Here is a 13,030-nt window from a genome sequence, read left to right on the forward strand (position 1 = left end):
GAAATTACTTTGATTAAGGTATTCATTCATCTTCCCTTAGAAACAAATCAATTTTGGAGACGAAAAAACGGCAGGAATTAAGTTTAACATCTAATATTATGAAATTACTCCATATTTAATTCTGGCATTGAAATTCTCGATGTAGGGAAGCTCACCATGACAGGATAACTTTTACTTTATATATGTTAGTGTGTGTTTGCTCTGAGGAAGGCTAAAAAATGAGTCGAAACATGTAAGCGCGTTTAGTGAAGAAAGAAGTTTCACTCTTTATAAGTGTATTATTTGCGCGACGTCTTCTGCGCTCGACTCCTAGTGCCCTTACTCTTTCCAATTCTTTACTCCATAAGCTTCATAAAAATCTATCGAGCAGTTTACAAAATAAAAGAGCGCGATGGAATTGAAGACTCATAAAGGGTTAATGAAAAAGTTATAACATGAAGTAAAAGAAACCTCGGATGTGCCATACCGAGAGTAGCAAAGGGTCAAGAATATAATTAAGAAAAAAAGGTTTAGATTATACCTTTAAGATGGTAGCTTGAAAAGGGATACAATGAATGATAACGCTGATTACTGCAGTCGTTATTCATTCGTTTATTAGATAATTATTAGACAGATGCAGATGAAAGGAGAGAATAAATGTTTCGCCGAGCGCGTATTCTCTATAATAACTGCGGCATAAATTATACACATAACCCCGCGAAAGTTATTGTCCGAGCGCGATATAACCAGCGTTAATTCGGGTGGCAAAAGTTCTAACACAGTATCGTTATGGTCTTACGCCGTACTCAGTACGTTAAATGGAACTCAGCCCTTTATGCTAACTAAATCTAACGCAACGTACAATTCACCGCTGGCAAACTCGCGCCCCCGTTGCGCTCCATGTGTGCGGGGCACACATCGGTCACGTTCAGTTGAACAACTTTGCAACTGCTGAGTGATTTACTGCAGAGCGCTCTCTCCCGCGGCGCATTTACTATTTCGCAGTGTGTTCAATAAACGCGCGTGCTATTTTTTTTTTTTTTGTAACGCGCGAAAGGTGTAGTCTTATAGCGGGGGTTGACGCGACGAGGCGTTGACATTTGATGCGCCGGAACGTTTAAAGCGCTTGGGTTTTAAACGAAAATCCTATTACGTCGTGATGTCAAAAAAGAAAGGAAAAAAAAAAGAAATTAATCCTACAGTTTTTAAAATCGAGACGAAGAGCATCATTAGATTCTGCGATTGCACTGTGCCGTTGGCGTTTTGTGCAATCTCTGTCCCTAGTTTCGTCGATTATTAATAACTTTGGTACGGTAATTAGTACAGTGAATTATATGAGAGCGAGCGCGCATTACACGGTAATAATAATTACAGCAGTTACTGGCGTAACGTCACTCAGTGCAAACAATCCGACAAGTAAGCTGTACACTTGCACTATGTATATATGCCCAGCACGGCCCCCTAACTATAGTACTTATAGCGCAACAGCAAGTTACGAACCGCCCGACAACAAACCGGTGGTGGCTAGGTTTGCCCCACTCTATTGATAGTTTCGGTTATCCCTAATCTCAACTCCTACAACTTCCCGCTGCTGACTGTCCAAACAGTTAAACAGTCTCGCCCGCTAATCCCGGAGATCGAATCATAGATTTCTTATCTCGCGTGTGCGGCTTTTTGACCGATCAATACCGACAGGTCGTTGAGCAGCCAAGGATTTGCTTAATATCTCCAAAATTTGACGATGAATCTATTAGTTTCCATTCAATTATATTAGTTTCAAACTGTTAATTGAGGGGATGGGCGGAATAAAGGACTAATTACAAAATCTTGATATTAATAAAAATTATAATAACTTGCTACTTTTTTATTATACACAAATAGATAATGAATTTATGTAATGTCTTTAAGAAGTCTTTTAAATGTTACAACATTTCTCTATTACGATAAATATTACATGAAAAAGCTAATCATCGGAAAAAGAGCCTAAGTAGAATTATGCCTTTATTCCGCCCATTCCCTCAATTATAAATCTCTTTGTAAAAAATATCAAACAATTAAATTTTTCTTTACATTATACCTGCAAATTTTAATTTGCTTATAAAATATAGATACCCAATATTCATTTTCTTGTACGAGGCATGTCGTTTTTTCTCGAAATTAATTAATGTCTTTTAATTAACATAAATTAAATAGGTCTTACAGAGTCAGTAACTGCACGGAGCGAACAGTTTTGCTGAAATACCTAAAAATTTAGTTAGATATAAGTCTGAAAATAATTTTGTTGGACACTCAAGCTTCTCAAAATACCAAAACTTTTTGCAGCACTACTTATTATGTTTGAGTGTCTATAATTATTTTGATGGTCCGATAAAATTATTTTTAAATCTGTATCTAGATTTTTAATACATCAGTAAAATCATCTTTTCCGTTTCTATTATAGATCTGGAGAGTTAAAATCATGAAATTGTTTACACAATGAAAAAGAGTGAATTTTAGAATAAATATTTGAATCGACGAATATTTTATTCATGAATGTCCCAGATTGCGAACCTTCCTGTAAATTTAGAGCGTTTAGACTACGCACAAGTAATCCTCTGGAGAGATAAGTCAAACCGGAAATGCGTCCGTGAGTAATTAGAATATCCTATCGGGCCATTCTCATATCGCGTTCCAACCGGAAACAAGAAACGGTCAGATAAATTTCACAATGTTCCAACAGTTACCCAAAGGGTCACAATGTCCCTTATCAGGGATTTCTAAACGATAGTAATCGACATTTGCGGAACAGTCTTAATTAATTCCAGGTGGATCGACCTCCATATATATTACATCTATCCGATAGCTATCTACATTTATTCGCAGTAGAAACCGATGAGTAAGTTAGATGAGAATAATCCTATCACGTTTTCGCTCAATAAGAGGGGCGATCGCAATTAAAAGTTATAGATACTGTGGGCATTAAATAATTCTCTAACATTACTTATTTTCGATCGCAATTAAAACTTATACGGTGGGCATTAAATAATTCTCTAATGTTATTTATTTTCGTCACAGAAGTATGATGAATTACGGAAAACCAATATTTACTTGAAAAATTAAATAAAGTTACTTCACTATATTAAATACTTCGGGATTGTAATTGAGGATCTGGCTATAATAACAGTGTTAATCAACTTACGCTGTTATTGCATAATTATTGTTTACGAAATTCTTAAATCCTTCACATGCACGTCATGCTCACGCGCATTTACATACGTCAAAGAGGATTTGGTATTGCTAAGTATATTACAGAAATAATGAACTGATTCGTGGGAAATAAGATATTAAAACTAAATCTTTAAATTAATTAACATAATAATGTTAATTAATTTTAAAAATTATCCTAATCTGTTTTTTTACTCTATGATGTGTGTGCATTCATATAGTAGATTTATTAAATACTTCTGCATTTTATGTAACAATAGCATATATCAAGAATGTATTATATCTATATTTTTAATTATGCGATGTATTCAGCCCAATCTTTTGAAATCTATTATTTGATTTTTTTAAGAGTAAATTAAAATAATATTTAATTTTACTTTACGGCTTATTTAAATATAAAACTTTTTTCTCAATTTCTCAAAATAATTTAAATCTACTTACGCTATTATTGTATCCAGATCCTTCAATTATTAACTCTTCATTCGCGAGAGGTATTCAGGACATACCTCGGCTTTATAAATTCGTTAAATATGTGAGTGCTATTTATTACATTTAACACAAATTGTTTAAATTTCACAATTTAACGAAAACTTTTACATTTATCATTGTTTTTAAAGGATGTATAGAATATTATAAATTTTATTTACCTGTATATCATCAAAGAGAATAATAAAACAATTAATAAAACCATAAAATATGTATTACAGGCAATAGGAGTTGACGTTGGTTATCAATTAGCGCAATTTTTCTTAATACTAAAAATATAAACCTTAACTTTGAACGTTTCCACTCATGGTTTGAGTCTTCATCAGCAATCTTTCTCCCTAGCGCAACGATTGGAGTATTGCATGACAAAATGATATCTCCAACGTTTTTCCTCTCAAAAATTAAACCGTTTACTGTTGTGAGGTAAGTCACATACTCACAAAGTTAGAAAGCTGAGTGGCAATGAGAACTCAAGCTAAAATTATATGAAAGATTAAATTATCGTATGTATAATTTGAAAATTAATAATCACCTCACCTCATACAGTCGACGCTTCTACACTGAAATAATGAATCTCTTATGCAACATTTTGTAACTCGTTAATATATTATAAATTATCGTCAAATTTTAAAAAATAACTGCGAGAACAATATGTGTCTTGTCATTTCGACAGTCGGTTAAATAAGAACAATAAAAATTAAGATATAACGTTGGGGTGTCAGAACTTCACAAGAATAATTATGTTAAAAATAAATCACGCGAGTATTGTAGGATTAATTTAATAAATAACTTATTTTCGTTAAATTAAAAATTTGAAATTGAATTCGAGAATAATCATATTCTACAATATTATTAAAGAGAGAAAACAGATCCGATGTACAAAAATATTTCGAAAACTTAACGTTCTATCATGTGTACAAATTCTCCCAGTCGTGCATAAACTTCGAACATCCACTCATGGACATTTTAATAGGGCCATTTACAGGTTTCAGCAGAATGTTGCGGCAAGACCAAAGTACTCAAGGGACTTTGTGCATAATGCACCAGCGAAGTTTACCTATAAACCTTGGATATTTTAACCACATTATTATTACGGATGCCAACTATTCTTGCGTAATATTAATTTCTTGATAATATCATATTGTAGTTGTAAACAACAACGTTGAAGAGACTCAGGCTGATTATACGGGATACTTATCAGGGCATCTTCCTAGGCATATGCCCTGAAAGAGAAATGATGTTTCGTCAGGGGGCGTAGTTGAAGAGAAGTCTTTCTCGACTATAAATTCAATTGTAGCCAGTGGAAGTGCGGCTGCCTCAGGAACCGAATCAGAAACAGGGAGAGAGCACGTTCAATAAATCTGGATCCAATGTCAACTGTAACGGCGGCCTATCCTCGCGACATCAAGGCGAGCCTTCGCGACTTGGTGCAAGAGTAACGGTCCTCCAACGCTGCAGGAAATAAAAAGGGGGCAGCGGTGGAGGTTAAGGAAAAAAAGCAACGAAAGGCAACAAACAGGGCGAAACCGACGGAAAGAAGAAGCCGCAATAGCGGCGACAAAGCGGCGGTTTCCAATTTAGTGCTTCCACTTTGTATACAGTGCGGAAGGCCTGAAAAGAAACAGAAACGATGAAGAGGAGAGAAAGTGTCAGATGCAAGGGTGGGAATCAATAGAGAGGGAGAAAACGGTGGAAGAGGGAAAAAAGAGAGTGGACCGACGAGAGAGGAGAAAGAGAGAGAGAGGAAGAGATTGGTGCTTGCAAGTCGACGGTGAAAGCCCGCAACTTGAATAGTTTGCGCTTTACCATGATTGCCGCGCAAAAGTCCCAGTCGCTTCCGTCACGTTTTGCACGGGTCATTGCCGTTTCCGTCGCTATTACTGCTTTTGACAATGATGTTGCTCGCCGACTTCTCCATTGACTCGTCAACCGAGACTCGCGGCGGGAATCTGTTATGGCGTTCTTCGCTTCAAGTTCTAGTTTAATGCCGCGTTGAATGTTTATCCTTTCACGACGATCTTCATCGCACAACGTGGAATTTCGATATTCACAAGATAAGTCGTATTTAAACTGCACTCGGTGCGCGACTGCTTTATTTCGAATCGATGAAATCCCGACAAGTGCTCCTCTCCGTCAGCCACTTGGGGTAAAAATGTTTCTCCTCTTCGTTTAAAGAGAAAGGATGCAATTCTGTCTAAGACGTCTGAAGTAATCCAAATAAAAAAAAATGTTAAATTGGATGAATAGAATACTTTAAACTGTTTAGATTAGATTATAATGAAAATTAATTTCGCTCGTACAAACGTTATTGTCTGAGTGTATTTTAGATTTCTTTTTGAAAAGAGGGGAATTATCAATTCTGTCATCATACAAAGCCAATATTTGTATTAATAAACTACAGCAATTTGCGTTAATGAATTGCTTTTTTGGATATTTTAGAGTTTAGAATGTCTCCGTTTTTTCATTTTGAATGGAAAAAATATCAGACTTTATAAATCATGACTTTTATTTTTTTTTCCTGAAGAAAATATAAGCAAAATAATTATTAGAAAATGTATAGTTATGAATGGAGTACTCATTAATATTTCAGCGCATATTCTGTTTTTCGGCACAAAAACCTTGCAAACTTTTGATGTACTTATTATGGGATATTGTCGAAGTTCTAACTAACGGAAGTTGAGAAATTGCTTACGGGGAGAAAAATATTTAAATTACTCAGAATCAAAAGTAAAGGTGCATTTTTTATAATTAAAAATAAATAAAAAAATTTCGGGGGGAATTGAACCTCCAACCCGCTTTCTGAACGTGCTCATGGTTATTCTTATTAATCTTTCGTTACCAGTGCAGAGTCGACTTGGCCAATTTTTGATGGTTAAATTGAGTATGTCTTTACAAAGCGCAATCGAGTCGCATCTTTCTTCTTTATGGAGTGGTACCTGAGTCGGGATAGACTCGGAGAGACTCGAAGACGAAGATAAGATGAGCGGATGAAAAAGGCGAATGGAAAAGAAAAAGTTTGAGAATACGTCTTCCACGTGGTCTAACTTAATTTGAAGGCACAAAGAAACTTCCTCTGCTCGGGAAATAGGTGAGGACGTGTTTTTCCATGAGAAAACCCTCGTCTGCCTCCGTCAACGCTTGCTGCTTTCTTCTCACCGAATTCTTTATCCATCCGATACACACACTTCGGGCGTGACTGCATGACTCACTCTCAACGCTATCTTTTTCGACTTTTCTAGCTACATAAAATCGTTACGCGTAACAGAATTCTGCGAATTGTGCGCTCTTATGCGACAGAAGTGCCAACCGCACTGTAAAAGAATTATATGCAGAATTACAACAATTATAAGATAATTTTGAGTAATTTTGGGACTCACTGTCAAAGATATATTTACGTACATATAAAATTAACAATTTACAAATAAAATTATTCTTCTTTATAGATAATCAAATATTTCCACTATAAATTATGTAATTTTTACACATATTGCTTATGTAATTTTATATCTTTTTTTCAGTATAAAAAACACGACGATGTTGTAAGCTCGTGTTTCTAATTAGAAACTGTCAATAGGATTGTTCTGAGACACGGCATGGAAAGAAAGGTGAAGAACCCACTTGAAATCGACGTCAAGATGGGGCGAATACGGTGCTGTAATGTATATTCAGTTACGTTTTACAAATGCCGGTGCGATATAATGTGCCTCGAGCACGAATGTAGATGGATACTAACTCTCCCTAACGAAGTCCACGCCATCCTTACCGCAGCACTAATTAGTGCTCCACGAAAAGGGTAATAGGACCGCGAAATTTTCCCTGGCCGCGCTACCGAGCACAAAGATATACAACGGCATATATCTGTGGAAATGCATTTTGTAGATGTCATGCAATCCGCTCTATAGATCTCAATAATGCTCGTTCTATGCATATAAAAAATTAACAATCTTGATTTCTTTTCTCACGCTAATTAACGTAGCTTTAATGGCTCCTCGAGACGCAGTGAGACGTCATTCATTCATTGCAGTGCAACGAAGACCGCGAGTGTACACAATGCTGATGTAATTGTTTTTTAATTTCAGTGCGATGTAAATGTCAATTTAATTTGACTCTTTTAACTTTTTAATGATCACGGAAAGTCCTGTAGAACTGATGAATAAATTCAGAGTTCTATCTAAACTGAATAAACCGCGGTTTAGTCCTAAGGGTCGGCAGGAGTGACGAGCCAACTCATCTGCACCTCATTTGTAGTGCAGATATATATCTGTATTCTATCACATTTTGTCTCGTAGAAGAAATGTTTTTTCATAACATTTTTTTAGTTTATTTCTTATAAAGATATAAAAGCTGTTGAAGAGCCGGTTTTGCAATGTCGCTCTTAAAAATTCCTATCATAATAAATAAAATTATCTGTTTTTTTATTCGGTGCAGATATAAACAAGCTCAGCCATATTATCTCGTAGAAACAATATTTTGCTATAAAACTCTTTTTGTTTACATTTTACGAAACTACGGAGCTTGCTAAATAGCCGGATTTTAAAATCTCGTGCTTCTTAAAATATTATAATAAATAAGATTATTTATACTTAAACACTACACTATAGTGCACATCGAGTGAAATATCAGAATTTATAATAAAAGAATTTCTATTTTGCTTTTTCTTTCCAAAAAAAATTGCTCTTTAGGAAAATGCAGGCAATATATTTTCCTGATTACAAAAATATCACAATTATATTACGAGCTTCTTTTTAATGGTAATTTGATAAAATAGAAATTCGTCTCTGCCTTAAGTGCACTTCCGTTCCATTTCGAAAAAAAAAAATACCATGAATTATTTAACGATGTTTTAAGTCTGTTATCTCATTTGTTGGAAAGAGAAGAACTTACTTGCGTAGCTCTCGCGTTGTACATAGCTTAAGGTGACAACAAGTTGAAGTCCGTTGTAGACGTGGATATTCCATTCGCGACCTGTCTCCTTCGTCTTCGGAATGATTCCCACGTCCCGACGAATCTCTCCTGCGAAACCCCGCTTCTCCGTTGCTCACGTCGGAGAGCCTGAAACCAGATAAAGTGGGAAAGAGCTCTCTCGTAACGAACCGTTAAACGGCTTCTCCGACTCGATAAGTCGCCCTCCGAGATAAAAGAGAGAGAAAGAAAGAGGAAGATCAACCCTGTATTCTGCCGTTCCATCGGCTCTATTATCCTCCGATCTTGCTTGAGATACTGCTGGTGCCCTCAAAGCTTTTCGCGTTTTGATTATCAAAGATATAAGAGTGACGGTCAATTAACCAGTACTGCGTGAAATTTCGAGCTCTCCTCTCTCGTTTATGGACTTTCATCGATCAATCAAAATATATTCTATTTCACTCTCAATGGAAATATCGTCTCTCTTTATCGGTTTATACTGACAGCTCACCAAACAGCTCGAGCGTACGCGGTACCTCTAACCATTTCCGTAATTTATCCATGTTAATACACGTAACTAATCCGTGTCAACGTTATGCAATAGTTGCCCGACGTTGATTTATTTTGTCGGCTTGACTGAAGCGGACTAATCCCACCGCTACCCGCAATGGATAAATCGTGCGTTCGACAGATTATTTCGTCTAGTTCATTTAACGATTATTGTACATACACCTCGTTCCTGCAAGTCCATTTCGTACGCGGGGCGAAATGTCGAGTGTATTTATTTGGAATGCAGTGCGCGTTACGATTTCTCCAGGTGAATCTCAGCCCGAGCAATACAAATGTCTCGAAGGAATCGAGAACGCGTATGTATACAAACGTATTCTAAGCTTGAGAGTCATTCACGTAAAGGATTAATGTAGTTGCTCCGCGGGGACATCACATCGCGCTCGTACTGCATAATGTAACACTCCTATGAAAATCTCTCTTTTGAAACCGGTTTTAATTCAATCTGCCTTTTTTTCGTATCAAAGATATTTTCTCGGTGAATATATTTTTTACGAATTCCAGCAATCGAACGCTCAATTGCAATTTTTAAAATAATTTCGTAATAATTTTACGTATACAAAGTTTAAAGCAAATGTATTAAATGCCTGCTCTAAAGTAGAAAATATTTTGCAAGTCAATCAAAAAATAAAATTTTATTATATTCGTAGTTAATTTGTTTTCTTAAAAATTTCCGGATGAAAAAGTTCGAATGTGTCGAAAAAAAGCATATTTTTCTATATCAATTTTTTTCGAGTGTGCACCTGTGTTTGATTATTTTCATTTCACGCTCTAAAGTTTCTTTTAATTTCGACACTGAAGGATGTATAGTCTCTGTAAAAAATGACTAGAAATGAAAATTTATACTTTCTAATCGTTTATGTTATTGTTTATACTTTCCGTATAAAAATAAATGTTAAGTACATATGAAACGATTCAATAAAGTCAATATTTAACAATTTCATATTTTCTTATTTTATCTTAATTATTTTTTAAAAACATGTCTATTTCTTAGTGAAATAATTTTTAGCCAAGATTCTAAATTGCCACCAAAATTTTTGTACACGGAGAGAATTTTATATTAAGTTTTAATACAATTTTAAATTACACTTTACTGTGACTTGTATTTTCGTATGAACTCTCACAATATGATTCCGACTTAACTTTTACTATGGTAATACTAATTTTTATCACATAAATAAAGTAATTATTTTGTTAAGTCATATTCTAACATGAAAACAGTTAATTTTCGCCGTTAAGGGTGTCTTCCGACGCATGGATTCGCTCGGGGTATTTTTTATTTGTTGTCTGGCATACAGGTGTAGCTCTGTGCAAAAGGAGAAATGGGCCAAACCATTTTGAAAAAATCGCTCCAAGAACGTTCCAAACTTCAACCAGCTTAATTTTTACTATAGTACGCAAACAAAATTTGCTAGGTATATATTTTTTACTTATCTTTACAATACTAACTTTCATTCAACAAGATTTGATTTTGCAATAAAAAATTTTACTATAAAATTTATTATAAAAAAGTGTAAAAATTACGTTGTATTATTGTTTTTTAAAAAAATAATTATAGCATTTAAACTTATAATTTACATGAAGACCGCAGCTACTACCACATTATAGTAATTTTAAATATAAAATTTTCTCCGTGTATTTACGTTCATAATTGCACCGTATTTTTTCTTACACTAAAACAGTACGAATTAATTGGTGCGCATATACAGCTAAAACGCCAAAGTCTGAATCTGAGGGTTAACGCGAGATTATTTCTCGAGCGAGAAATGCGTCTCACTGCGTCAGTTATCCAGTACCATGGGACTTTCCTTCAGCAGTAGTAACAGCAACAACAGTATAGCAAGGGGGATTCCAAGTTGCAGATTGCGTCCGCGTTCGCCAAGCGCAGGTATCTGTCTTATACGTATTTTGCCGCTGCAATTGCGAACGTCTGAGTTGTCCATCTACCCGTATCACTGTTGTCCTGCGACGTACTCATTCGGGCTAGGATAAAGGCTAGAAAGCAGAAGTGCATCGCCGCGAGACATAACAGAAAATCGAATAGACTGGAAGCGTCTGGCGTTCAAGATATCTCTTTGTACATTTGATGACTTGAGTGATAAGGGAATATACCTGTCTCGCTTCATTTTTTATATCTTTGGCGGTTTAGATGATATATTCACTCACATAAGAAAGAAAGAAACCGATGTTTTTCAAACATACGATTGAGCACTTATAAAAATACGTGTCTCTTATTTTTGTTTATGTTTTAACAAATCCAAAATGTATTAAAATCAAAGAGGGTTGTGTTTCTTCATAAATCGTCCTCTGTTCTTTCATGCCGTCTCGGCTTGTATGCCAAACGTCATATACCATAAATATCTTAATAGTAACTAAATTAGCACTTGGTCTTGCAGTATTGTTTCCATTTCTTTCGACTTTTCCCCAATATTTTCCTCAAGCCTTTTCCGTCAATCCCTCGACTTGCCAATGTTTCAGTGAAGGATAAATCTTTTGGAGAGAAAGAAACGCGGAAGATTAAAAGGGCACCATTGACTGGAGGTACACCGAAGTCGCGAGGTTGACGAGGGAGCAATGCGCACGTGCCGTAAAAGAGAAGAAAGAAAGCTTCGAGAGAAAAGTGGGAGATACCCGTCTCGCGCAGGAAAATACGTATCCGATGCCAACTAGCGCTGACTATCCCCGAAGGAACGAAGAACGACTCGTAAATACTGTGTTAACAGGAAGTACTTACAGGGAAGAAGAGAAAAGAGTTCGTTCTGTGGCACGTTCTCAAATTACTCGACTGCGTATAGTTTCAATCGCAAATTTGAATATATATGTCCTCAAAATATTATAGGTATAACGCTTGCGATTTGCACAAATACAAAACTTGGAAAAGGAATTTTTCAAAATAAACTTTATTATATAAATTTAAAGATTCTAAATAACTAAGAAATTTGTTAAAAAAAAAAACGAAATTGCAAATATTCTTCGACATAAATTTTAAAAAACTTTTAAATAATAAATAAATTTTTTCAAATTTTTATCAAGAAATTTCGTTTTAAATAAATTCTTCGGTTGTTTAAAGTTTTACTAAATTTATATAAATGTAACAGAGTTAATTTAAAAAGTTTATTTAAAAATTTTTTAAATATAATATATATTAATAAAAAAATGATGAATTTTATAATTATTTATAATGATTATTTTTGTAGAGATTCTATTAAAATAATATTGTAATTGATTTAACAGTTTCAATTATTCCTGTCGCCTAAATCTGATTCTATTGCATATTCATGGTCACAAATTTGTTTTTAGCTTTAATAGAGCTCTTTAATAAAATTTAGCTTGTTAAAATTGAATTCAATAAAATAGTTTCCAGCGATGCCTCAGTTGGAATTCATGTAACATCTGCAAAATCTTTACAATATATTCGCAACATGTTTAAATTTATCAATTTAATTGAGAATGACACATATTATTGATATAATTAACAGCGATATGCAAAAATAAATATGGATACTCCAGACATATACGAGTAACGGTGTTCTATATAAAGAACGCTCCACAACGATTTAGACATCCAGGTGTCCGACCGAGTTGCATTCTTTAATTAAGCGCAACTACACAGAGAAACACGACGCGCGCCGGTTTAGGTATCTCTGCAGGTGCAAAGCGCTTTAGAGTAACTCCGGGAAGACCGCAGGAACTCATTTCGCGGCAGCAACTTTATGGAGATCGATGCTTTGGAAATAAAAGCTTCGGTATAACAGGAGCCCACACTCTCTCCCTAGAGCATGGCTGACTCGCTGCCAGAGCGGGATGGAGTGCCATGGGATTTGCCTATTTCACTACCCGTCCACCTCTCTCTCTCTCTCTCTCTCTCTCTCTCTCTCTCTCTCTCTCTCTC

General features: G+C 35.2%; 1 protein-coding gene across 3 annotated transcripts in view; it reads right to left on the reverse strand.

The window, feature by feature from the left end:
* The window catches only part of LOC108764124 (uncharacterized), a 51,129-nt gene that overhangs the window by 29,729 nt on the left and 8,370 nt on the right, over positions 1–13,030 (reverse strand). The window contains exon 4 of one of the 3 annotated variants that reach the window (XM_018512178.1): positions 8,554–8,721. The exons of the other annotated variants lie outside the window; for them this stretch is intronic. The gene's annotated coding sequence lies outside the window, so the exon portion shown is untranslated. The remainder of the gene's footprint in view (positions 1–8,553; positions 8,722–13,030) is intronic. 3 annotated transcript variants of the gene reach the window in all.

This window comes from Trachymyrmex cornetzi, unplaced genomic scaffold (assembly GCF_001594075.2).
Source record: "Trachymyrmex cornetzi isolate Tcor2-1 unplaced genomic scaffold, Tcor1.1 scaffold393, whole genome shotgun sequence".
Lineage (NCBI taxonomy): Eukaryota > Metazoa > Arthropoda > Insecta > Hymenoptera > Formicidae > Trachymyrmex > Trachymyrmex cornetzi.